Raw genomic sequence first — 27027 nt, forward strand, 5'->3', positions numbered from 1 at the left:
CATGAACTGAGACACAGCCTCCTTTCCATGGTAACCCCCATGCCCAGCGCAGAGTCCAGAGATAGCAGGTGCCTCTACGTGTTTCCTGAGTGGGAAACGGCCTTGGCCTTCTCTGTGAGTGGGTCCCACGCCATTGAGGCGGCACAAACTGCTCCGCTGGAAGGGATGAAATTTCTGGGAACCAATCCAACCAGGCTGTGACGGAAGCTCAGAAGCAGGGTCACTGGACTTGGCTAAACTGGTTTCTTAGTCATAGTTAATATTTTCCTCCATTGTGGAGTCTCTCTGTCCAGTACCCGAGTTTAATCTTTCACAAATGAACCTCTTCCTTCCTGCCTTCCCAAGAACTCGTCTTCCCCGCCCACGTGCCTTGTAAGTCACCCAAGTAGCTCAGTGTCAGGTAAGCTGCACCTTTTACTTAGCTCCTTTGAGTCCCTGGGCCCCTGGTTATTTCTGCATCTCCAGTTCCGGCACAGTGCCAGACACATGACAGGTGCTCACTAAGCATTGTTCATGTATGTAAATGAACACTAAATGATGAATGAATGAGTGATGAATGAATGAATGATGAATGAATGAATGAATGGGTCAGGACTCAAGGAACCACAACCTCCACCTGCTGGTAAATCTCTCAATTTTCATGACTCATTTTGGGATTTCTGGGCCTTGATTTTCCTACCTTTTGTTTGATTTGCAATACTGGGGATCAAACCTAGGGCCTTCACACTAAGCTACATCCCCAGCTCCCCATCCCTTTTAAAAAATTTTTGAGGCAAGGTCTCACTAGGTTACTACATTGCCCAGGCTGGGTTCCAACTTGCAGATCTCCCTGCCTCAGCCTCCTAGAATACTGGGATTATAGGCAGGCACCTCCACACCCAGTTGTTTGTTTTTTGAGACAGGGTCTCACTCTGTGGCCTGGAATTTGCAATCCTCCTGCTTCAGTCTCCTGAGTGCTGGGATTACAACCACGCCTAGCTCTACCTTTGAAATGAACAGGTTTGATGGAACACCTCAGTCCACCTCAATGTCCCCCGCAGCAAGCTGGACAGGCAGTGGCCATTCCCGGGCACAGCCTCCCTCCATGTACACACTCAGATGAAACTCAGTAATTGTCACGCAGGAAGCCAAGCCCTCACATGACTTATATCCATCATTCTTGTTGACCTGGAAGTAGCCGCTCACTGCGCTGTGGGTTGCAGCTTTGCGATCTCCTGTGCAGGCTGAGCGAGGCTCCCTTTCTCTCTCTTCCCAGCTGCTGCAGGCCAGGGCGCAGTGGCCTTACAGGGATTCCCTTACTCCTCTCTTCAGTTGCAGCATCGTCTAGTACCTGGCGCTGGAGTACAACAGTGAGCTTACACACAGGTGGGAGAAACAGGAAGTGAACACGTTAGCCTAGGTGTCAATCAGGAGGATTCAGATTTTGAGAAGCGCTGTGAAGGAAATCAAGAGCGCTGGGCTAGGGGAGGCACTGGGATGGAGATTCCCTTAGCTAGCAGGTCATAGCAGCACCCAAAAGTTGATTAAAGAGCTTTATTTCAGCGGCAGCTGGAGGATGAGAAGAGCTGACCTCGCAAAGAGCAGAGAGGGAAGAGCAAAGCAGGCAGAAGGAACAGCATGTGCAAAAGCTCAAAGCAGGGAAAGGAATCCTCAGGAAGCCTTTTTATTTTTTCAGTAGGAAATCCATATGAAACTGTAGTTCCTTAGTTATTAGCAGTGCCCGATTAATTGTCTGTATTCAACAAATCAAGCCCCTGCGGTGTAGCCAGCCCTGGCGGCTGGACCCTGGGGACAAACAGCGATGAATAGAAAGCAACATTCTTGTCGCATAGGTCCAAGGCCTGGCACCCCATGGAGAAGAGCAGGTCTGATGTTTGCAAAGGGCTCCCCAGCTCAGATCCCTGGGGAATCCAAACAAACCCCGCAGCGTCCGGCATCCCAGGCCTCCCTCCAGCGGCAGCTCCGCCGCCTCATGTAGGAGGCTTCAGGCTTCCTGCCTCCCCTCCCCCACCCACCTGGGCACAGAGGGTCTTTCATCCATTGTCACTGCTTCCTGCCCGTGGCTCCAGCTGCAGGTCCGAACCCTGCAGATTCACAATGACAGCCGGATGCTTTCTCCAGGACACTCGAGGGGGTCGGGGAGGGGCGTGGCCTGGGGTGGGGTGGGGGCAGCGTTGGGGGGTGACCGGGAAGAGGTGTTAGACCCTGAGGGGTGGGAGGACGGGAAGGAGGCCCTGTCTTCAGCCATCCCCCCTTGGGACAGGGAGTGATTAATGACCACAGACACCGCAGGACCTCCAGTCCCGCAGGATGGGGCGTGGCCTCTTCTATAACGTGTGGAATGAGCACCGGGCTTGGAGTCAGGAGACCTGGGCTTCTATAGGATTCCGTCTCCACCAGCTCCTTGCTGGGTGACTTAGGCAAGTTACTTAGCCCCTCTGGAGCTCAGTCCTCCGCCACCCCAACACGGAGTGTTGAATCCTGGCCCTTGTACATGCTAGGCCAGTGCTCTACTACTGACCTGCATCCCCAGCGCACCACCTCCGCCACTATTTTTAGTCTTTTTTTGAGATAGGGTCTTGCTATGCAGTTCAGGATGGGCTTGAGCTCACTTTGTAGCACAGCCTGGTCTCAAACTCGTAACCATCCTCCTGCCTCAGCCTCCCAAGTGCTGGGATTATAGGCATGTGCCATCATGCCCGGCCATCTTCAGCCCTTTTAAAAATTTTATTTTGAGACAGGGCCTCAGTAAGTTGCCCAGGATGACCTCGAACTTTCAATCCTCCTGCCTCGCCACCACCCCACCCCAGCTGGGATTTCAGGTGTGTGCTGCCACACACCCAGCTTTCTCTATCCTTGTCTTTAAGGAAACAGATAAGCAAGCAAACATGTGTCCCACAACTACATACAACACTCAAGCATACCACTCAGCAGTAAGGCTGTAGGTCATATCCTGGCTCTGTCACGGGCTGTGTGGCCATAGGCAAGTCACATAACCTCTCTGTGCCTGTTTCCCATATTTGTAAAATGGGGACAATTACCTTGTGAGATCATCGTGAGGGTTAACTGATTACTCGTCATATAGTAAGTGCTCAGTAAACAAACGTCTCATTGTAGGTGCTGATGAAATTGACACGGTGTGTGGAGCAGGTGGCCCGTGCCAGGTTTGGAGCAGAGAAAGACTGTACCAGGTGCTGGATCTTAAGGGGTAAGTGTGAAGGAACCAGCAGCAGGCAGGGCAGAGGGCGCGGCTCTGGGGCACCGCAGGCGAAGATTTGGGTGAGTTCGGGGGGATGAAGCTGCTGCTGGAATGCAGGGGCCTTGGTGTTGGGCTAGTGACGGTGCAGGGTCACCGTGCTGCAGCCGGCCAGAGGGGCTTTGGAGAGGACCAGGACCAATGTGACTTTGCCCAGGCCACCCTGGCTTAAATGTGGACGGTGAGTGGGAAGTGGAGCGTGGAGAATGAGGCCTTGGGGAGGCTGAGGCCATGGTGGTGTGGGCAGCACCAGCGGGGAGAAGTCTCCTGACCTTTGTGTTCTGAGGGTCCCTGAGCAGGAAAGGCAGAGCGGCCAGGTGTGGCGGAACATGCCCAGCACCCAGGGGGGCTGAGGCAGGAGGATTCCAAGTTTGAGCCCAGCCTGGGCAACTTAGCACTTTAGCAAGATCCTGTCTCAAAATAAAACTAAAGGGGCTGGGGTATAGCTGAGAGTAGAGGCTCTGGGTTCAATCCATGTCAGAGGGAGGGAAGGAGAGAGGGAGACCTCAGCTCAGGGAGCTGTGGACACGGTCAAATGCTGGGGCTGGGGTCGGGTAGGGAGAGAAGGGTGGAGGAAAAGGATCGTTTGAGAAACACTGAGAAAAATCAAGGCTGCAGGATTCTGCTGGTTGGATGTGGGGGTGACAGAGAATTCCTTATATATTTATTAAGACCCCACGATGGGGGAACACTGTTTTCCAGTACCGGGAATCGAACTCACGACCTTGAGCTTGCCAGGCAGGTGCTGTGCCGCTGAGCTAAATCCCCAGCCCCAACACTGAATTTTTTTAAAGTCACCACATCTGTGATCCAACTCACACAGCTGAAGATCTGTTGAGCACCTACTACGTGCAGGATGTGATCCTAGGTGCTGGGGTTGCAGAATGGAGCAGAGTTGGCCCCTGACTCCTGGTGCTCACCCCTCGACTGGGCAGACAGGAGGAGAACTGACTGCTTCACCCAGCCGGTCCTTGGTGCACAGGCCTCAAGCTGCTTGGGGGCAGGTTCTTGTCAATCTGTGGACTGCTCCCACCTAACACGCCCCAAACCAGAGTCCCACACGCGCCCCTCCTGCCTCTTCCTGCAGGTCCCCTCTCAGGCCTGGCATGGCCTCCAGCAGATGCTCAGGCCAGGATGCTAAGTACCCCCGCCCCATGCAGTCCAACTCGTCCGCTCCTGCGAAGTTTGGACATTCATTCAGGTCTCTCCGTTTGCCCTTGCCCGTCCTGGTGCAGGCCTCTGTCTCTGCTGCCTGGATGCCAGGGTTGATGGCTGCCTGACTGCTCTTCCTGTTGTGCATTCCCAAGTGCCGAGCCCACCCAGCAGGCGAGAGCAAGCATCCTCAAAGGACCCCACGGGCACACTGCCCTGCAGAAAGTCCCGCCTCCGGGGCTTCCTTGATCTGGAAGCCAGGACTCCAAGCCACGCTGGTTGGACTCTACCTCCCCTGCAAATCCCCTCCCCCGGCTGTCCAGTCCCTGTCCTTGAGATGCCCTTCCCTGCCCTTGGTTGTCTGCAGGGCTGGCTGCTCAGTTCCCTGCTCATCCGGGTTAAGTGGGTCTCCCTGATGGTCCTGACCTCCGCCCCGTCAGAGCACTCGTCCCACTTGGCAGTTATTTTGTCTGCTTCACTTGCTGCCCGTCTGCCCCTCCGGAGACAAGGTTCTCCAGCTGTTCCTAGAGCCCAGCCCAGGGCCCGCATCTGTGGCAAAGCCACCCTGCAGTGGCTCGCAGCACCCTCCCCTCTCCCGCTTGCGTGGGATAACCTGTGCGTTATCTCATCATCTATCGACCTCTAATAAGCAGGGCTATTTTTAGAAAAGGTGAAAGCAACACTCTAACCTCTCAGAGGATTTTCCACTCCCACCTGCCTTTCTACTACAACTTGGTTTCCTGTGGTGGTTGCGGAGGCTGCCACACTGGCCAGCTTTGTTATTCTGGGGTACAGAGGGGGCTTCAAAAGAAACCCAGGCCCCGCTTCTTCCTCCTACAAACAAGATACTTAGCAGCAGCTCCTGGCAGACAGAGGGAAGTATGGGATGAAACCTTAGGCTCCTCACTTGCTGTGTTACCCTAGGCGGGTCACTTTCCATCTCTGTGCTTCCGTTACCCATCTGTAAGAGGAGGCCCTTGGCAGGTGTGTTGGTTTGGGGCTTATTTTGCAAGGGGAACAATATAATACACGACACATACTCTATATGATTATTTATAAGTCACCCAAAGAACAAGATACAAAAGAGTGCAGGGCATCTGACCACACACTAAGACCAGGGAATCCAGCTGAGGGCCTGGATCCCACAATAATGTCCTACATGAGTTGAGCTGAATACCCAGAGCTCATAACAATGCCTCCCACGAATCCAGCTGGAGGCCCAGAGCCCATGACAACGTCTCATGCAGGCCTGTTTCATGGATCTGCTGGGAAGGCCCAAAGGTCAGTGGTGGAATCTACAAAGTCTGTGCCAGCAGGAAGAAGGACCTATGCTAGCAGGCTGAGGGATCTGCGCTGGAGCCAGGAAGTGATGCTCAGAAGAACCAGAGCTCCCCCCAAAAGGTACCACAGCCATCCTCGGCAACAGTGAGGTCCCGAGCTCCTCCGATGATCAAGATGGCCGAGTTCCCATCAGGGAAGCCAACGCATCAAGCTTTTCCTGGAGGCCGGCAGTGCACCATCTTCCCCTCTGGAACCAGGAAGCTATGCTCAAAGTGAGGACCAGAGCTCTCCAAAGTGAACTGAAGCCATTCTCAGTGCCAGCGAGGTCCCGAGCTCCTCGGAGGATGAAAACAGCCAAGTTCATCAGGAAGCCAGCTCCCCACAGTCTCTCTCAGCTCCCAACAGCCCGCTTCTTCTTCTCCAGGTCTGCCTCTTATGCTGCTGGCAACAGTCCCCAGGTGGGCCTCCCACACCCAGCACCACTCACTCAGTTCAGCTGGGGGTTACAAACTGACCACCAGTTATCAGTCCACTACAGCAGGTAAATGACTAAGGGCCTCTGATTTGCCTGGAACCATGAGCTGGTGGCTGTTTTCCATCTCTGGGCATCAAGCGGATGACCGTCTCAGTTGTTTCTATGAATGAAACATAGTTGGCACCTCATAGGGTGCACGTGAAAATAAATGCAAATTCATGTAAAATGAAGGACTCGAGAAGTGCTCTTTCACAGGACCAAGGTCTCACCAGACCCAGGACAGAGGGAGAAACTTAGCTTCTGCTTTCATACTTGCTTGGATATCTTGTCTTATATCCTACTCTGCAGAGGGGAAACTGAGGCCCAGAAAGGGAAAATGTCTTGCCCAAGGTCACACAGGCAAGACATTGACAAGTGGCAGCAGTGGCTGTGACTTTTCTCACTTTGGAGAGCTTTTCTCCCCTGATCTTCCCACTATTGGTCCGAGGCCCGGGACTAGAACCCAGCTCCCAGGGAAAGGCAGCCGGGCTCTCATGAACAGAGTAACCTGGAACAAGTATCGTAAAAAAGTCCAAGGGGCCGGGTGTGGTGGCTCATGCCTGTAACTCCTGAACTTGGGAGGCTGAAGCAGGAGGGCTGCAAGTTTAAGGTCAGCCTGGGCTATGTAGAGAGAGCCTGTCTCCCCTACCCTCCAGCAAAAAAAGCTCAAGCAAAATGCTCATTGTTGGGACAGGGAAAGATCCTTCGTTATGTGACCAGGGTGAACATGAACAGTTAGATATCGAAGAATGAAGGGCAGAAGAGAGTGTCCTATGGGGGCAGGGAGCATACGTAAAGATGTGGGTGCAGAAAAGACAAAAGCACAGCCGTGCTCACGGTCACTTATAGCAACCTCAGGCCAAGCCTCCCCACAGAGTTCTACCCAGAATGCACTGCCAGTCTCTTCACAAGGGAGATTCTGGAACTTCTGCTGCTTGTAGGACAAAGTGCTTGTGTACTAGAACGCTGAAAATCAAAGCTGGGGACCAACCAGCACAAAGCCTGAAGTGGCAACCCGGGAATGTGGACTTTATTCTAAGAGTAACAGGGAGCTATGGAAGGTTTTATGGCAGCCAAAGAAGTGATCAGATTCACGTTTCGGATAACCTGATTGCCAACTGTACCGCAGTCCCACAGTAAAGGCAAGGAGCTAGGTTTAGGCGATAAGCATAGGGCATGGTCGTTTGTCTGCAGGGAGCAACCAGAGCGGAGAGGCACGGGATGTTACTGAGGACTGTGGGCTCTGCTTAATCCAGCGAGGAAGGGAGGAGGCCTCTCACTCTCACCCTCCTCGGGACCGGCGAGAAGCTGGTGCCCATGCAAAGGGAAGGCGAAGGTCAGCCGAGCAGCCGCCTGCCAGGAATCGGGGCAGAGGGCAGCTTCACTTTGTTTTCCGGGCACTTTTGTTCTATTCTCCTGACTTGCTTAAAGAAAGATCTGAGGGCCTTAGGGGACCACAAGTCAAGTATTTCTCAAACATTTACTTAGGACGGCCAGGGCAAGTGCTAGCGTGGGGAATCGCTATAACAAAGCTGTGTTTTCATTCTTTCTTCCTTTTGGAACTGGGGATTGAATTTGCCGTGCGCACCCAACCTCATGGTCCGTTTTTTTTGAATCTCAAATTGGGGCATAGGGGTTGCGCTGCTTTTTCCCCCAGATTCAATGTTTATTTGTATGAAAACCCATTAATGACATCTGTTTGGGGTTGAGTTGTGTCGCCCAAAAAGACATGTTGAAGTCCTAACCCCTGGCCCCTCAGATGAGACTTTACTTGGCAATACGATTGCTGCAGATCTTGTTAGCGGGGGTCAGACTGGGCTGGTGTGGGCCCTTGCTTGGTCCAACATGAGGCACTCTTTATGGAGCAGCAGGCAGAAGGCCGCAGGACATCAGAGGCAGGGACTGGAGTGATGCTGCTGAAAAGCCAGGAAAGGCCAGGATCGAGGGCTACCGCAGAAGCCCGGAGGAGGCCCGGAAGGATCTGACTCCGAGGCTCAGGGGAACGTGGCCCAGAGGACACCTTGGTTCTGATCTTCCGGCCTTCAGAGCAGTGACAGAATCCTTCTGTGCTGGGGATTTTTGTTTCTGTTTTGCTATGGTATTGGGCATTAAACCCAGGGTCTCTGCACTGAGCTACCTCCCCACCCCCTTTTATTATTATTATTGTTATTATTATTTTTTTTTTCTGGTACCAGGAATCAAACTCATGACCTTGTGCTTTCCAGGCAGGTGCTGTGCTGCTGAGCTAAATCCCCAGCCCCTGTTATTATTTTTTAAATAGGGTCTTTCTAAGTCACTAAGTTCTCCAGGCTGGACTTGAACCTGCCATTCTCCTGCCTCAGCCTCCCACAGTGCTGGCTGATTTAAGGCACTCTGCACAGCAGCCGTAGGAAGATAACAGAACATCAAGACTAAGTTGCATGGATTTCTGTCCATTTCTGTCTCGCTAGTTCCACTTCTAAAGAGGCTATCTTTCCAGATCAGACTTGCAGTGGCCCTCAGCGGTCAGGGTGATGTTTGGAGGGCCCTTCTGAGATGTCCCCTCCCTCAGCTCCAGTACAGGGGGGCTGGGCCTGTCCTCCCTCCACAGCCCCTTCCTGCCCCAACACCTGTCCCATGTCCCCTTTCCCGTGCAGAGGTAAGAGCTGACGGCCGCTGGCATTTCTAGCCTCTGGCAGTGAGAACCTGGGCAAGCTCTTGCCCTGTCTCTGCCTCCGTTCCCTCGCTGTGGAAGTGGGGACCAGCCGCCAGAGGATGGAGAGGCGCACTGTAGCCTTCAGAGGCCTGACCCGCGAGTCCGGTTGGCAGCAGCTGCCATTCCTTCCCCTGCGCTCGGCATGCGGCCTGCATCCACCCTGCCCACTGTCCCAGTCCCCTCGAGATGGTGTGACCCCCCCACACACACACACTGTACCTGCCCTTTCTAGGCTGTGCATCTCTCTGGGGAGGAAAGGGCTGCCCTGTTTCCTCGCATCCCAGCAGACAGCGCTTGCTGCACAAACAGTTGAGCAAGACTTGGCTGCGGCTTCCGAGGCTTGAGGACACTTTCGCGGGACGGTCTGCCCGCCCTTCGCCCTTCTGGAAGTGAAAGTGTACAGTCAGTTCTGCGTGAGAGAAGGAAAGTGAGAACCCGATTGAAGGCGGCAGCAGGCAGGGCCCGAGCCCCAGACCCCGCTCCAGCACCCCGACCTTGCCCCCAGCTCCAGCACATCCTGCCCTCCTGCGGGGCCCCCACGTGCTATCACCCACGCACACCTACCCCGTGTCCCCAGCACAGCTTCCTCTGACACACATTTTCCATCACTGGGCGGGGCAGAGCAGGTGGCAGGTGAAAACGATCTCCGAGGTTCCCTTCCCCGCTCCTCCCCACAAGCAGCACCCCCACCTGGGCTCGGCTCCTGGTCCTTCTGACCGCACCTGTCTGCGCCCCCTGACTTCAGTGACACGGGGTCCACCAGAGGGTGAGAACCCTGGAGACCCCATGGTGTCACCAAGCATGCTGGGTCAGGTAAAGGGCGCGCAGTCGAGATGGGGCTCCGTGGGGTCACCCTGGGCACTCTGTCTAAGCACTCCGGACCTCCCTGATGTCCTCACTCCCCCTGTGCTGCAGGCTCTCTGGTGTCCCCAGCCAGCCTGCATCACTGCCAGGCTCATCGGCCAGGGCTCCTTCCCCCAGCTCCTCAAGGCCCCGCTTCTCCTTCAGGGCCAAGCCGAGTGTTCCTTGCCCGGGAAGCCTTCTTGAACTGTCTGGGGTGGAATCAAGTGGTTCTTCCTTGGGGTCCTGCTGCCCCTCCTGGAAGCTCCCGCACCACATTCCCTTTCTCAGACTTTCTCAGGTTTATCCATCCCTCTGGGGTTTTGCTCCTGGCCTCATATCCAGAATCCCACAGAGAACCATGTGCTGGGTGGATGGTGTTAGACAGATAGAGAAATGAATGAATGAAAGGCTTGGAAGTGGGTGGGCATGCAAGGCTATGGATGGATGATTTTATGGGGTAGGTGGGTAATCGTGAACTGTGAAGAGCCCAGTGAATAATCAGTTACCAACCACTGGTTTTGCCACTGTACAATGTCCCTGGAGTCACCACACACACACCGGGACTTGCCAGGGCATTCCCTGCACTTCTGCTATTCCCTGGCTCTGCTGTCCCCTCCACAGCATGGATGCAGGTCTGAGAGGTTGGGGCAAATTGCCCCTGAGAATGTCTCGCACTTATTGTCCCATCTTAATTTTCCAAGGAAACCTGGTGCTGACTCACTGTGAGCTCTCTCTACCCCGCGAGGCTTGGGAGCAGGTGTCTCTGGATGTTTGGGCTTAGAAAGAATCACTGTGACTCTGGCAAAGGTGCCAGTGTGGCCTGCTGCCTACTTTCCTGAGCCTGGTCTAGCTGCATCTGTCACCTCCCACCTGGAGACAACCCGCCCTTCTTGGGAGACGGTCACACCACCCGCCAGTTCCTCGGGGACTCCAGGAAGAAAACTAGGGGGTGTTGTGTCCCCCAGTGTGTCCTGTAGCGTCAGTAGACAGCAGAAGCATTGCAGGCTGAGGTCAGGGGAGCTCAGTTCCAGCTTGGACTTTTCCGCCTTGACAGCTGCTTCACTCTGGGGAACAGGGTCAGCCTAGGGGATAGGGCAGCAGGAAGAGACAGGAGTGACACTGATCCAGGTCACAATCCTGTGACCTCAGGCAAAGTGACCCTCCCTCCTGCAGTCTCCACCTCCTCCTCTGTCAAACGGAAGAAAAGCACTACTCACTCCCCAGAGCTGTCAGGAGGACCAAATAAAATGCTGAAATGCTGCCCTACTGCTCACCATTGCTGCTTGCAGCTGTTGGGTGCTGGAAATGCGGCCAGCGTGGACTGAGATGCACAGGAGATTGTAACTGATAAGATTGCCTACTGATAATACTTTGAAACATTGGGTTAAATGAAATATGTTATTAAAATGGCGGTGGGGAGAGGCTACTCAGAAGTTTCTGGCCACGAAGCTTTTGAGGCCTCCCTCTCCCAGGGTTTAGTGACTTCTCTCACTCTTGTAGTTGACTGTTTAGGTGTCTGTCTCCCTAACTACCCCAGGGGCTCCCTGAGGACATGGACTGTCCCTTGGTCATCTGTGCTCTACTCCGCTCCTTGTACAGAGCCTGGCACACGGCAGAGACCCAGCAGAGGCTGTCCCGGTGGCTAAACAATGCCTGTGAAAGCAGTATTTGGATTTTTATCACTGGACCCTCCTGGAGTCTTAGATGAATACTGCAGGGTACACGTCATGGTAAAGCCACCACCAGGTAGACGCTCAAACAGGAAAGAGGTAGCTGGTCTGAAAAGTTTAGTCCAGGCCCATGAACTTGATCACAGGTTGGTGGGCAGGTTCTGGGAAACCAAGAGGGGTGGTGCTGTACCCCAGGGGTGAAGGGAAGGAGAAGAAGGTCACCTGGACTCAGGCCAGAGATGTACGCACAGGGTCATGGGGAGGCAGCCAGGCTGGGAAACCGTAATGCCGGTGTTCAACCCTCCTGCCCTCCCAACCAGAAGCCAGAGGGTTACAGGCATTGCTGCTATCCACAAAGGGCACAGAGCACGTTAGGAAGGGCAGAGGGGCATGCTGGAGGGCCAGATGGAGAGATCTAACCCAAATGAGAACACAGTACCACAGGATCTTTGAGGACCTCTGCACATCCCGCTCAAGCACAGTGAGTGGCCATACCCAGCCCGATCCTCATTGCTTGAGCACCTGCACAGTCTCAGGTGCTGCGCTAAACCATTTTCCAGTGGTGCAAAGCCAAGCTCAGAGAGTCCAAGGAACCTGCGCCAGGTCACGCAACAGGAAGTGGCAGAGCCAAGCCTGAAAGACAGGTGGGTCCCCAAACCTGGGTTCCCATAGTCTCTTAGTAACTCTCTTGCTAGGTGCTCTCCCTATTCCAAGCAGCTCTGCAGGGCCAGTGTCCCACTCCTGAGTCGCAGGGAGAGCAGTGGTTTCTGCAGGGCACACAGCTCAAGGGGCTTTGTTGGGGGCAGGGAAGCAGAGCTGGAAGGTTTGCCAGTCACTGGAGCTGGTGACTGCAGACTGCACGGTGACAGCTTCAGGGATTTTTTTAGCCCCAACGGGCGGAGCCACCTCTCACCAGGTGCCTCCCAGAATCACTCCCCAGCTGTAACCACAGGATTTAGATGTTCAGAGCTGGGCAGGGCCCTCAGCATCCTCTAGGCCACCTCTCGCCTGTGACTTTAGCACTAATAATAATTATAGCATTGACAGCCCTGGCTTCCTGCACGCTGCACTTGGGAGAGTCGCTCATGGTCTCTGCACTGTCACAAGTCTGACTGCTGTGCTCCCTTAGGATTGTGGAAGTCTGTACGCAGGTCTATGGGCTGCTCGTTTTGTAAATGAAGAACTATGACTTGTCCGTGATCACAAAGCAAATCAGGCCCTACAGAGCCAGACCCGAGGGCAGCTCTGGGCACTGATTCTGGAGCAGACAGCTGGGTGCACTGCCCAGACTTGCACCTACAAGCTGTGTTGACCTTGGATGAGTCACTTCTCTGTGCCTTCGTTTCCTTATCTACGAAATCAGGGTGACAGGCTGGGTGTGGTGGTACATGTCTGTAATCCCAGCACTTGGGAGGCTGAGGCAAGAGGATTACAGGGTTTGAGGCCACCCTGGGCTGCTATGCAGTGAGTTCTAGGACAGCCTGAACTAGAGTGAGACCTTGTCTCAAAAAACAAAACAAAAAAAAAAAGAAAAAGAAGAAAGAATTCAGGATGACAGTGGCATCTACTTCCTTTGGTTGCAGTGAAATGAAATGAGTTATACATAAAGAGCTTGAAGCAGCAGTTAGAAACACGAAGCGCCTATGATTATTCCACCTCTGGGTCCACTGGGCTTTCAGCCACGTCCAGGGACTCTTCAGTGTGGCCCTGTGTGGCCCTGGCTTTCACAGTCATTGTCTGAGTAGCTGCCAGTGGGGCTGTGCCCTGCACTTTCTGCACCACATGTGGCTGATCCAGCCCTCCCATCACTTTATCCCCATTTTTCAGACAAGAAAACTGAGGCCCACAGTCAAGCTGGGACCCCCTCCATGCACTGCAGAGCCAAGGAGGCTGCTCCCAAGTAGGAGCTGGTCCCCCTCTGTTCCCACTGCAGGAAACCAAAGTGTGATGAACAGTGGTATTGTCATCCAAAACAATGCCCAAGACAATGACAATGGCACAATCACGGAGGGTGCTTATTTCTCAGCCGGGGCCCACTGGCGGGCGGGCGGGGGCTCTGAGAAGAGGCTCCCAGCAGGAAGGGCAAGCGAGCAGCGAAACCCTCGCAGCTGGGCCCCAGGTGCTGGGAGAGCGGCGGGCAGGAAGCGGGCAGGCCAGTTCTTGCTTTCCTCTCCTTTCTTATTTGTTTGAGAAGCAACTTTACTTTCTAAATCGGTCATTGTCACCCGTTGGCCCCCATCCCACCTGGGCCAAGGCCTCTGGTGACAGGGGCTCAAGAGGAAGCGCGGGGACAGGAGGGATGAAGTACTAGATACAGCAGGGCCAGCCAGCTTCTCTGGGGGCTTCTTCCCCAGCAGGGGGCTCTTAGGCCGCCTGCAGTGACCAGGGCCTTGTGCACTGTACCTGCCAGAGGAGGGGCCTGGGTCTTCCAGGTCCAGCCGCTGGCGGGGGGTGGTGGGGGCTCACACACAGGAAGTCGGGCAGAGGCCAGGGCCATGGCTGTGGAGTCACACCCAGTGGCTCCCAAGTGTGTTACCTTGGGCAAATCACTTCACCTTTCTGAGCCTCTGTTTTCTCACCTGTAAAGTGGGAGGAGCTGTGCAAATTAAACATAATTGCCATGACAAATGTGAAGCATGTAGCTCGTTTATTAGCACTTAAGCATATTTACTGGCTGGGAGTTTATTTAAGAAGCCAGCAGTCATTGGGTATCTACTGGGTGCCAGCTGTGTGTAAAGCGTTCTACGCACATTAATTCATGTAGCCAGCACAGTGAGCACGCTCCCCACTTCACAGGTGCAAATGCAGGGCCCCACAGAGAGGGCAAGAGGCTCACAAAGCAGCAGATCCAGGCTTTGCAGAATACCAGCAAGGCTTGTTGGTGACTGCAGGTTCTTTAAAAGAGAATTCAAAGCTGGGCATAGTGGTACATGCCTGCGATCCCAGCCCGGTGAGGCAGGAGGATCTCAAATTTGAGCCCAGCAGGAACCATTTAATGAGCTTGATGTAGGTCAGTGCAAAAGTCCTGGGTTCAACCCCCAGGGCCAAAAAAATATAAATAAAAATAAAATAATTCACAATGATGAATTCAGCATGAGGTACCAGGCTACACATAAAGGACTCAAGGCTCAGACTTCATGAATCGCACCCGGAATTTTTCTCTAACCTCTAGAGCACCTTGCTGGCCAGGGCCAGAGGCCAGGAGGACCCCAGGTGTCCAAAACAGTATGGATGCATACAGAAGGCAGCCACTGCAAATACCGCACACACGCGCGCACATGTGCACAAATACGCGCATGCGCCCGCGCACACGCATGCACGCACCGCGCTCCTGCAGTGAATGAACGAACAATGCCTCAGTGGTGCTGAAAGTGTGAGTTGCCCTGGCTGCCTCCACTGTACCACGTGACTCACCCGCATTTTTCAGTCCTCTAACCACCCAGCAAGGCAGGCCTGTGTTGTGATTTCTTTTTTGTTTGTTTGGTTTTTTTTTTCTGGTACCGGGAATCGAACTCACTACCTTGCGCTTACCAGGCAGGCACTGTGCCGCTAAGCTAAATCCCCAGCCCCGTGTTGTGATTTCTGTTCTACAGATGAGGAAGCTGATGCTCCAGGAGGACCAGTTACTTGCCTGAGGGCCCAGAGCTAAGTGGCAGACCAGGATTTGAATTCTAGCAACCTAACTTCAGGGACTTTTTAGTCGAGACAATAACTGTCACTTTGCTCCTTTGGGGCTCACTACCTTCTGGTACTGGCCTTGCCTCCCCATGGAGGTCTCTCATCTCTTCCCTGATGGCAGCCTGAGGTGAGGACGAGACACCCCTGCGTTGGAGTCACAGATGCCTGTACTAATCCTCCTCCTGCTGCTTTCTCGCTGTGAGCCCCTGACCCGTCTTTCACATACACGAATCTGTTTTCTCATCTGTAAAATACGGGCTGCATCATTTAAAAGGTGGTGCTAAAGTCTCGGGACACCAATGACTATTGTGCATGCTCCTAAGTGTGCTATGAGTAAACCATATAGATGTGTTGCCTGTTTCTAGATCTTAGGGCTGCATGGGTAACGCTGCAGAGGGTGGCTTGGAGAATCAGGGATGAAGTCTGGCTCGTCTTAGATGCTCAGGGCTGACAGTCATTTCTTCCCCGGGAGCAAGAGGATTCGTCCCTTGTGAGAAGTGGATGTTTGGGATGGAGAAAGATCAGGAGAAAATGTCAGGTGGCCTATGTTCTAGGTGGACCAGCTCTGTTGTGACCTTGGGTAAGACACTGTCCACTCCCTAAGCTGTTTCTCCATTCACAAGCTGCATGGCCGAAGGTCCTCAAGAGACTAGGTTTCTCAGCCGGGTGTGGTGGCGCACACCTGTAATCCCAGCCCTCGGGAGGCTGAGGCAGGAGGATCGTTGCAAGTTCGAGACCAGCCTGGGCTACAAAGTGAGCTCACGGCCAGCCTGAACTGCATAGCGAGACCCTGTCTCAAAAAAAAAGAAAAAAAGAGACTAGATTTCTGGATAGGAGCACAGGAGGATCTCTGGGGCCCTGGAAGGGCTCCCCCTTTTCTTGGGGTGCTCTTCAGGGACCCAACTCTTGAGACAGATGGGAAGGTGTGCAGGGAGCTCTCACTGCTTGTCACTCCTGCAGAACCAGGGTTGGGGCTCAGCTTGTGGGTTCCAATCTGATCTGTTTACTCATCTGGAAAGTGGGGATGAAGACGATCCTTACCTTCATTTTCCATCCTTCTGTGGATCCAGGAAGCAAGGGACCTGCTGGAGGTCATGGTTCCCACCTTGCCCTTGTCCTACCATCCCTGTCCCCTCCCACAGCTGCGGCTTCCCCTGTGGGCATCCTGGCACCCTGCCCTGTCGCAGCTGACTGGCTCACACTGTTCATCCCTCTGCCCGATACGCTGTTTCTTTTCTCTTGCACACCTGGCAAACCCACCCAATGGGCTGGTGCCCGTGGGCCAGGTCTGGTGACCTCACTTATAAGGATGGTGACCCTGAGCAAGCGGCCTACCCTCTCTGAGCCCACCCCCTCTTTGATGTCATGGGGACAACAGTCCCTACAACGTGCGGAAATGCCCAGGACACCTGGCACCTGACCCATTGTGAGCAGGCATGAAACATCAGTGTCCTTCGAACCATCTCAAATGTGGCCTTGTTAGCAGGCACAGCCAGGTCCCTATGACACTTGCAACCACCAGCCATCAGGTTAGCACCTCACATGACCTCAGACTCCTGTGTTCTGATCCTCTTAACATCTGCTCTGTCTGGGATAGGTACTTGTTAAAGATTGTTGAGTGGATGGATGGATGGATGGATGGATGGATGGATGGATGGATGGGTGTATTTATGGGTGTATTTATGGGTGGTTGGATGGATGGTTGGATGGATGGATGGGTGTATTTATGGGTGTATTTATGGGTGGTTGGATGGATGGATGGGTGGATGGTGCTTCTGTGATACTAAATTTATGGGTTACCCTCTCTGCCCTGTCAGGACAGCAGCTTCTGGGTGCCATGACAACCCCACCACTACCACTATCTCTTTGGCCAGCACTATACATGGTTCTGCTTCGTTGAGCATTAACTACGTGCTGGGCACTGAGGTGGCGTTCCTAGGCTCCTCTCACTCATGCCCCAAAGTCACCCTGTGGGCTGGGTGTTTGGCCCTTGTGCTCCTCTCCCGGATAAGCAAATGGGCGGGGGCGGGGGAGGTGGCAGAATCTGTGGTGGTGGAATCAGGTCCCACATCCTTTCCAGAGAGGTGAGGGTGCGTGGTCAGAGCCCTGGACAGTGACAGCTGGTGTCCCCTCCCAGAATCTGCCTTTGACCATTCCCTCCTTGTAGAACATCTCTTCCCTTGAGAACTCGTTTCCCTAGAACCCCTCTAACACTTCTCAGTCTCCTTCTAAGTTCTCTCCAGCCCTTAGAAAGCCATGACCCCAGGTTCTGTGCCCCAACCTGCATTTCCTCTTCTCTGCCTGGATGGCTTTCTCAGCCCTCTCGTTTCTCTTCATGGAGGTTGGCATGAGCTCCACCACAGGGAAGGGCAAGTAGTCCAATCACAATGCCTCATTTTCCTTAACACGATGATTGGTCTGAGCCTGGGCCTGTGTCACAAGCTGAGCCAATCAGACTCTTCCTTAGGACTTACGCGAACTAGTTGAGAAAACTGACTCTTTCCCAAGTCTGAGCTGGGAATGTGGAGGTGTGGGCATCTTTGCTGAGACAGGAGAGGGCACATGGGAGACAAGGCCCATTATTATTATTTGCCTCCCCTTCTGTTGTCTTCCTCTCCTTCTTCTCTTCCTCCGTCCGCACCTCCTCCTCCTTCCTCTACTTCTCATACTAGGGGCTGAACCCAAGGTGTTGCACACTAGGCAGATGCTCTGCCACCGAACTACACCCCCAGCTGCACAGCCCACCCTTCACGCCAGGGACAATCAGAACGGACTGATGGGTGGAGGAGATAACCTAATGACATTGCTGGAAACTGTGGATCTAGGCATGCCTGAGGTTTGACTCACCCTTGAAACTCTAAGATAAAGATGCCACCAAATTGTTCACCTTGTTTTCCTTCATCCAGTTTTTTTTTGTTTTTTTTTTTGTACCGGGCAATCGAACTCAGGACCTTGCCCTTGCCAGGCAGGTGTTTGTGCCACTGAGCTATCTTCCCGGTCCCGTTCATCCAGTTTGAAATGAATTTCTGTCCCTTAGATAACTGAAAGACTCCTGCGAGAGCCTAACATTCTCTCTTTCTCCCTCTCTCCTCTCCTGGAGGATCTCGGGTGTTATCTACTCCCTCAATGAGGTGTCTAATGCTGACAGCTTTTAAAGAAATGGGTCCTTCTCTCTGCCTCCTTCCTGGGGTCCCCATTACAGATGATCCTGTCACCATCTCCCTCAGGCCCCAGAGAGAGAAAATCCAGTCACCTTTCTTTCTCTTCTCCCCCTAACACTGTTTTCCTGTAAGTAGCGCTGCTCTGTTCCAGAAGGTTCTCGCCCCGTTGGTCCCCTTCTGCCGTCCATCACCATTGCCTTGATTCGGGTCTCCTTTCATTGACTGCAGCACCGTCTCTGTCCTCCCCTTCCTCCTCTTCCCCTTTCCCTGGCCCCGTGCATCACTGAGGCCGTCTCTCCGACCCCATCTGCCAGACCCCTGCTGCCAGCCCTGCCCGCTGCCCATCAACCCAGGGCCGCCTGCGCTTGCTTCCCCCAGGTGGCCCTGGGCCTTCCCGATGCCGCTGTGTCCGGAACCGTTTCCTCTCCCCACCTTGTGTCTCAGTCACACTTGGTGCCCTTCCCCTGAACACACCAGCCACCTTCTTGTCCCTGGTCTTTCCCGCTGAGATCTGTCCTTGCTCGTCCCGGCCTCGTCCCTCTCCCTCCTGGAACCACCTACATGCTCCCGGAGCTCCACCCCAGCCGTCTCCTCCAGGGGTGCTCCTCCCCAGGGCCTCGCCCCACGCCATCCCAGTCTCTTTTTCCGTCCTTTGTACTCTCAAGACCCGAGGGACCACGGCCTCTGAGGGTGCAACCCTGCCTGATCTCCTGCCCCCTCACAGGCCAGTGCTGCCCCCAGGAGTGACCTCCATGAGTGACTGTGAGTGCCAAGTGGCCTTTCTCAGAGGGATCTGGGAAGCTCACCAGCTAAATCCAGTTTGGGTTTCGACTAATGCTTGGTCCCTTAGGACAAAAAAAAAAAAAAAAAAAAAAAAGGACCTGGAAAGCCGGGTATGGTTGTGCATGGCTGTAACCCCGGTGCTATAGGAGGCTGAGGCAGGAAGATCACAAGTTGGAACCCAGCCTGGGCAACATAGTGACTTAGCAAGAGCCTGTTTCAAAATAAAATCTGTGTGTGGGGGGGTGCGGCTGGGGATGTAGTTTAGTGTGAAGGCCTTTCATTTAATCCTCAGTATCAAAATACATAAATAAATAGGCATCTGGAAGAAATCAGTACAGTTCCTTGCACATGGACAGCATTTTACAGTTTACAGAGTGGTTCTGGGTTTATTTCCTCCTTTGGTCTTTACACCTCTGTGCACTGCCAACCCCATTTCACAGATGAAAAACGTGGCCCAGGGGCTGGGGATTTAGCTCAGCGGCAAAAGCACCTGCCTGGCAAGCGCAAGGTCGTGAGTTTGGTTCCCCATACAGGAGAAAAACCAAAAACAAAAAAGAAAAACGTGGCCCAGAGCTGGTTCCAGTACAATCTCTCCCTTTCCCCGAGGTGAGCTGAGAACCAGGAAGGCCATCGGAGGGAGAGGACATGCTGCTGCTGGATTGGGCCAGTGGCCACAGCAGCAATAACCTCTGTGGCAGCCACTGCACTGCTTTTCCTGGCAACAGGGTCCAGCCAATTCCTGAGTATTATCTACTTATCAGGAGGGTTACTCTTCTCATTTCCTAAACGAGGAAACCGAGGCACAGGGCAGGTAGGAGGCTTGTCTCTGCAGGCCATGTTCCACCGCCGCCTCCGATACTGGTACAGCACTTTACGGTCTACCTTTAGCGTCTTCCTGCCTCTCACCTGACCCCCCCAGGGGCGGGGCCAGTTCTCCTATTTTAGAGGCGGCAACTGAGGCTCAGAAGCCAGGGGAAGAGGGAGGGCATGGCACCAGCCCTTCTGATCCGCGTCGTGGCTTAGAATGTGGGGGGCATGGGGCGCAGGGCCCGAGTGGGCGTCTGTGTCACCTCCCGCCTGCCGTGAGCTGCAGGGATGACGAGGACCAGCTCCCCGCAGCCAGCGCCACAGGTGCTCGGGGACGGGTGTGCGGCGTGGGCGTGGGCGAGGGACCCGGGCGGGCGGGTCCCCACGCCCATCCTCCCTCCCGCCGCCCTCTCTCCCGTGGCTGGTGGCAGGTGAGTGGGTGTCGAGGAACCGCCAGGCAGCGGAGAAAACAGGACGCCGCAGAGATCAGATTACTCACCTGCAGCTGCGATACCCTGGGCTAATAAAAGCCGAGTTTCCTGTTGTTTTTATTACCACCCTGTGCCTCCCCAGCCCCAGTCCGCTCCCAGCTGCAGCCAGAACCTTAACCGATCGCCAGAAACCAGTAGCGTCGGGGTCCAGACCACTCAGAGCACGAAATGCCATTTGCCCCCACGCGCTCATGGCCGGGTTCAGGTCACCTGAAGGGTGGCCTGGGTCACCTGCACGGGAGCCACCCAGGTGCTGCTTAACAATACTGATCTCCAAGCGCAGGGTTACGATTTCTGCCATTTGCGCTCCCCCACCGCAGCCTCCACATCCATCTGGATCCCCGGAGATTTGCATGCAGCGTGGTGTCTGAGAGCCCCAGGTCAGCTGTAGGTTCAGGTCATGTAGGTGTTTTTCCAGACTGTGACCCAGAACTTCAGGGTGGAACCCATCCCCAGGCTTGGCCAAATAACCCCACAGCCTCAGTTTGCTTGTCTGTAAAATAGGGATGAAAACGGCCCGGACCTCTCAGGCCTGCAGGAGCCCAAGAGAGAAGGCTGTGGGCGTGGGTGGTGATGGCAGTGGTTGGAGTCCGAGGAGCTGCAGCAGGGATAATCTCAGCCCGAGTTTGCCCAGAAGAGGCAAGGGAAGGGCCCGGGGCTGCAGAGTGGCCCATGCACTCCGTGCCCGAGAAAGGCCCTAGGGAGTCAGCTTCTCCAGAGCTCCTTTCACACCACACCACCCGCAGCTGCAGGGAGGCTCCGCCCCTGCTTTCCAAGCTCCTCTCCCGCAGTTAGCAGCTCCCACCTGAGCTGGGAATTTCAGCACTGTTGCCTCCTAGTTTAGAACTGTAAATCTCTCACTAGGATTGTTACTTTATATTTTATTTTTTCATTCCTGGGGATTGAACTCAAGGCTTTCACAGTGAGCTACACCCTCAGTCTTTTCTCTAGTTTTTTTATTTTTATTTTTTAATTTTTTTTGATTTTTGGTTTTTGGTTTTTTTCTGGTACTGGGAATCGAACTCATGACCTTGCACTTGCCAGGCAGGTGCTGTGCCGCTGAGCTAAATCCCCAGCCCCCTCTACTTTTTTTTAATTTTGAGAGAGGGTCTCAGTAAGATCCCCAGTAACCCTGTTGATCCTTCCTACCTCAGCATCCCCAGGGAGGTATACCCCGTGCCAGGTCACCAGGATCTCTTAACAGGTCCTTACATGGTCTTCCTGGCTCTGTCCATCCTGCCCCTCTCTGGTTAGGGAAATCTTCCTGAGACACAAACCCTGACCTCGTCTTACTTCCAGCCAGCAGTGATTCTTCAGGGCCTGCTGCATCCACTGGAACTCCATGTCCTCCCGTTGGATGCTCTTAGGGCAGAGGGACAGGATCCCCTCCAACTCCAGGACCACATGAGCTATGTGTCTTTTGTCTTTTATCTCAGCTCCGAGCATTTCCAAGGCTTCACCTCCTCTCAGATGATGAAACCAAGGGAGAGGTGGTTAGGTAAACGGCCTGAGGTCACCCTGCCAGTGAGAAGCAGAGTTTGGATTTATATGAAGCTCTCTGGCTCCAAAGCCAGAGCCCCTAACTGTTCGATATTGAGCCTCCTCCTTCTAGCTGGGTCAGAGTCTCCTTTTTTAAGTGCCTTCTTTGGTGTCTAAGAGGATGCCTGGCATGTGGTAGATGTTTGTTGAATGACTGAATTAATATCTGCATTCCCATTTGATTTTGATTTTTACAACCACCTTGGGAAATACACACTTTCAAAACTTTTTTTTTTTTTGTACCAGGAATTGAACTCAGAATCTTGCATTTGCCAGGCAGGCACTTGTGCTTCTGAGCTATATCCTCAGCGTTTTTTTTTTTTTTGAGACAGGTCTCTCTTTGTAATTCAGGATAGTCTTTAACTATTTAGCCCATGCTGGCCTCAAACTCCCAGTGATCCTCCTGCCTCAGCCTCCAGAGTGTTGGGATTACAGGCATGTACCACTACAACCAGCTCAAATCCTTTTTAATGTTTAATGTTTGATGAATGCAAAAAATTGTGACGAATATTTGGTTTGTGAAGATTAATGTAGGGATTAGGAAATTCCCAGTTGAGGAATGAAACCCTCACCTGCACCATCTCAACTCTGTGTGGGCCTCCCCAGTCACACCCCACCTTCCTCCAGGAACGAACATAGCCCTGAATCTGATGATCACTATTCCCTTGCTTTGGAAAAAAATTTCCCCCTATCGGGATGGATCCTATACAACATGTTGTTTTGCTTTTTGACTTGAACCAGGCCTCGCACATACTAAGCAAACTTTCTACCACTGAGCTACATCTCCAGGCCTTTTTATTTATTTATTTATTTATTTATTTTTATTTCGAGACAGCGTCTGCCTAAAATGCCCAGTCTAGGCTGGATCTTGCCATCCTCCTTGGCCTCCTGAGAAGGTGGGATTTTATAAGTGTGCACCACCTCACTCCTATTTTTATTATTATTATTGTTGTTGTTGTTGTTGTTGTTGTATTTTTTGGTACAGGGAATTGAACTCAGGACCTTGTGCTTGCCAGGCTATATCCTCAGCCCTGTTGTTGTCTTTTTTTTTTTTTTTTGAGATCAGGTCTCGCTATGCAGTTCAGGCTGGCCTTGAGCTTACTTTGTAGCCCAGGCTGGCCTCGTACTCACAACAATCCTCCTGCCTCAGCCTCCCGAGTGCTGGGATCACAGGCATGTGCCGCTATGCCCGGCTCTATTGTTGCCTTTTAAAGACAGGGTTTTGCTATATAGTTCAGGCTGGCCTTGAACTCACTTTGAAGGTCAGGCAGTGATCCTCCTGCCTCAGCCTCCCGAGTGCTGGGGTTACAGGTGTGCACCACCATGCCCAGCCTCTATTTTTTATTAGGTCCTTTAGTTTTGCCTTATTGGTTTGAACCATCCTTAGGGGAGAGTTTTATTTTTGTTTTTTAGCATCTGAGAACCAAGCTCATAGGGAACAGAACCGGCCCAAACGCACACCTACCTGATTCTAAGACCTTTTGTTCCAATCCCTCTGCTCTCATTCTTTTGCTCATCCTTCAAATGTCCACTTTCTTTCTTTCTTTCTTTCTTGGCTTTCACACCAAGCTACCTCCCCAGCCTTCTATTTTTTGATTTTCTTTGGAGACAGAGTGTCGCTAAGTCCCTAAATTGCCCGGGCTTGGCTGGCTGAAACTCTCGAGCCTCAAGCCTCGGTCTGCAGAGCATGCCGCCACGCACGTCCACGCACCAGGCTCAAGGCTGGGCTTCTCAGGGACCCTGGCGAGCGGGCAGAGAGGCTCGGGTGAGCGTGCAGGTCCTGGCTCGCCTTATCTATAGAGTGAGGGCAGCATTAGCCCTGTCTCCCTGCAGGACTGATGGGGAGGACCGCATGAGGCCCACCGCATCAAAGAGCCAAGGCCAGTATCCAGCCCTTTCGTGCTGAGCAGACACCCACGATGTGCCCGGCACCGTGCCCACCACACACCACTGAGGCCCGCGTGGGTGAGACGCGCAGGACACCACCTCGAGGAGTGCAGTGCCCCGCGGAAGGAGACAGCGGGAAGCAGGCAGAGAAGTAAAGGACTGGCTGTGACAAGGAAGAAAAGCACGAAGTGCCAGGGCAGAGACCAGCCCGGACTCACTGAGTGGTCGTGCAGGGAAAGCGCCTGCAGGAGGTGACATCTGGGCTGAGCAGGGGGGATGGGGCCCAGCAGAAGAAAGGGCTTGGCCAGAGGCCCAGCTTGGTGTCCAGGGACTGCAGGAGCAAACGCGGGGAGGGAGCAGGGGGGCGGCGTTGTCTCCTCAGCCGTCCTGGGCTGAGGTGTGGAGTGGATGCAAGTTCAGCGGGCGGTTTGGGGCAGCAGCGTTGTAACTGACTTCTGTCTGACCGCCATGTGAAGACCAACTCTCTATGAATTAACCTAAGTTCTTCTTGAAGCCACTAGTATTTTTAGCCAGTGCCTCCACTCCGTGAAGCAAAACTTCCCTTTATTGGTCTTAAATATACTGCTTTTGGGTTTCAAGGGACGCCCCCTTCTGCCTTGCAGCTGAGAGTGAGTGACCCAAAATGCGATCGCCCCTCAAGGTTTTGACAGGGGGTGGCAGGAGGGCCTCTTGGGTCGTGCTTCACCTGCTCTTTGACGTTTCCAAGCCTGTAAAATGAACATCCTGAGAGTGACCACCTCCGCGTGGCTGAGGGACTGGAAGGAGACACAGCTTGGCAGCAGGGAGGGGTCAGTAGCTAGCTGGGCGAGGGTGCAGTGTCGCATGCCTACAATCTGGGCTGCTAGGCAGGCTGAGGCAGGAGGGTCACAAGTTAGAGGCCAGCCTGAGCAACTTAGTGAGACCTTGCCTCAAGATAAAAAAGAGAAAGGTCTGAGGCTCTAGGATCTATAGGCTGGGCCTGCTTTCCTCCCTTCTGCCTGGGTTGCACTCTTCCTGCCAATGAGGGGTGGGAAACGGTCACGGTGGGGAGGAAACTGCCTGGAGTCAGGAGACCGAAGCCAGCTGGTATCTTTTCGGTGAAAACTCCTCATCACTGTGCATGTAACTGGTGCACTCTTGTTTTGTTTTGTTTCAAGACTAGGTCTCACTGTGCTGCCCAGGCTTGTCTTGAACTCCTAGGCTCAAAGAATTGTCCTGCTTCAGCCTCCTGAGTAGCTAAGATTGCAGGCGTGTGCCACTGCACTGGTAACTGACACTGATTTGAACACATGGATAAAGGGGACAGAAAACACAATGTACGTGAGTCAGTGCTGCAGAGTTACATGGGTGTCCGTCCGCCCGCCAGCACCCAGCCCTGAGGGCGTGTGCCCTGTCGAGGACCCCTCAGATTCCGAATTCCTGCACACTCAGCGGCGTGTGGCTCTGAGTGCTCAAAGGTTTTTCACGCCATGTTACCCTGGAGACAAGACAGCCTTTCATCTGGCGGTTAGAGGAAGCCACGGCCATCAGAAACATCCCCGGAGGGAGCAAGTTCTGTGCTTGCTGTCACTAATGGGTGACCTTGCCTCCTGTTTCCTTGGGGAAACAGAAGCCCCTGGGCAGGAAGCTTCCCCAGGCTCCCCCTTGCCTTGGTGCCTGATGGCTGGTTAAGCAGATGCCCACTGTGTGCTCCTGAGACCTCACCCTCCGCCCACATGGGCGCTGTCCTGGGCCTGCTGCCCCCCCCCAGGACACTGTCCAGCAGCTCCCGGGGGCTCTCCTGTGACACCAGGTGTCTGCCTGGCCCAGCGGATCCCATCCTCACAATCTTATGCACACACCGTCACTTTTTCCTTTTCTTCTCTTTTTGGGACTAGAGATTTGAACTCAGGGCCTCCCTCATGCTAAGTACTAAGGCAAGTACTTTGCCACGGAACTACACTCCCCAGCCCTTTTTATTCTTTTGAGACAGTTTCCCAGGTTGGCCTTGAACTTGTCATCTTCCTACCTCGGCCTCCCAAGTAGCTGGGATGGTCTTGTCATAGGCAGCTGAGTTAGATAGAAATATTATAGGCAGTCAGACAGGGCCAGGCCCTGGAAGGAGCCAACGTGAAAGACAAGATACCTTGCAAATGGAGATATATTTGTTGTGGGCCAGAGCTCAAGACAAAGGACTAAACAAATGCACCCACACACCTCCCTAGGTGTGAACATCAGGGATTGATATTCTGAATAGGTAGCAATCACTGTTAAAAAGCCAGGAAGGGTCACTAGTCCGACTCCTTACAGGAAAAGCCCCTGTTCTGTATTTATACCCGCTTGTTATGTGACTCGCTTCCCCATTTGATCCCAGTTTACTCAGTTTTACCTGAACAATTATACTTGCAATCTTATTGGCTGACCATAGTTTTGTCCCACCTCATGCCCACCTTGAAATTTTTTATTTTTCCCCTATTGTGGACCCGCCACACCTTGTGATTTTGCTCTATAAAGTCCCTGGGAAGGGCAAGGTCCTCAGCAACCAACTCAGGCCCTCTTCTGTCTCTCTTGGACAGAAGCTTTCTTTTCTTTCCCTCAATAAATATATTCCGCTCTTAACCTCTGTCGTTCCTAAAATTCATTCTTCGATTTTAGAGAACACGAACTCGTCCCAGATGTCGTTCAGGTTGGAGTTTTTATTTTCCTGTATCAGTCTCAGAGTCTGTTTTCTCTGCTCACCTTTCAGGTAAAGCTTCCCCAAGAGCTTCTTGGATGGACTATCCCAATTCCTCTTTTCCCTTTCTCTTTTCTACTTCTGCTCTTGGACCTTTGCCCCAATTACTGGAAGGGTCTTTGCACTTGCTCTTCCTTCTACCCAGAGTGCTTTGCTCTTACCCATGTAGCTATCCAGGAGCTCACATCTTTTCTTTCTTTCTTTTCTTTTCTTTTTTTTTTCACATCTTTTCTTTTCTTTCTCTTTTTCTTTTTTTGTTTTGTTTTTTGAGACAGGGTCTCACTTTGTAGCCCAGGCTGCCCTCAAACCTGCAGTGATCCTCCTGCCTCAGCCTCCTGAGTACTGGGATTACAGGTATGCACCACCACACCCCACTTATATCTTCTTTTTACTTTGCAATGCTGGTGCTGGAACCCAGAGCATCACACAAGCTCAGGGAGTGTCTGCCAAGGAGCCATCCCCCTTAGCCCCACACAGCTCGCTTCTGCTCATCCTTAGAGTCTCCCTGGCCACCCTACAAAATAGCCCCCTCTTCCCTTACCTCTGCCGACTTCCGG

At 53.3% G+C, this 27027-nt stretch overlaps 2 long non-coding RNA genes across 3 annotated transcripts in view; one reads left to right on the top strand and one right to left on the bottom strand.

Moving 5' to 3' along the window:
* The window catches only part of LOC102017530, a 29131-nt gene extending 4181 nt beyond the window's left edge, over positions 1-24950 (top strand). The window contains exons 2-3 of one of the 2 annotated variants that reach the window (XR_262646.2): positions 3118-3208; positions 23704-24950. This is a non-coding gene — a long non-coding RNA (uncharacterized LOC102017530). Of the gene's footprint in view, positions 1-3117; positions 3209-4343; positions 5596-23703 lie in introns of those variants that run through there. The other variant, XR_001236010.1, reaches the window with a different exon arrangement.
* Positions 6153-10804, bottom strand: LOC102017296. Its single transcript, XR_262645.2, has 3 exons — positions 9463-10804; positions 9118-9281; positions 6153-6324 (listed from the first exon to the last, which is right to left on the bottom strand). It is a non-coding gene; the product is annotated as an uncharacterized LOC102017296 (long non-coding RNA).
* Positions 24951-27027: the final 2077 nt, after the last annotated feature.

The sequence above is a fragment of the Chinchilla lanigera genome, unplaced genomic scaffold, assembly GCF_000276665.1.
Source record: "Chinchilla lanigera isolate Chin_1 unplaced genomic scaffold, ChiLan1.0 scaffold00051, whole genome shotgun sequence".
NCBI classification, from domain to species: Eukaryota; Metazoa; Chordata; class Mammalia; order Rodentia; family Chinchillidae; genus Chinchilla; species Chinchilla lanigera.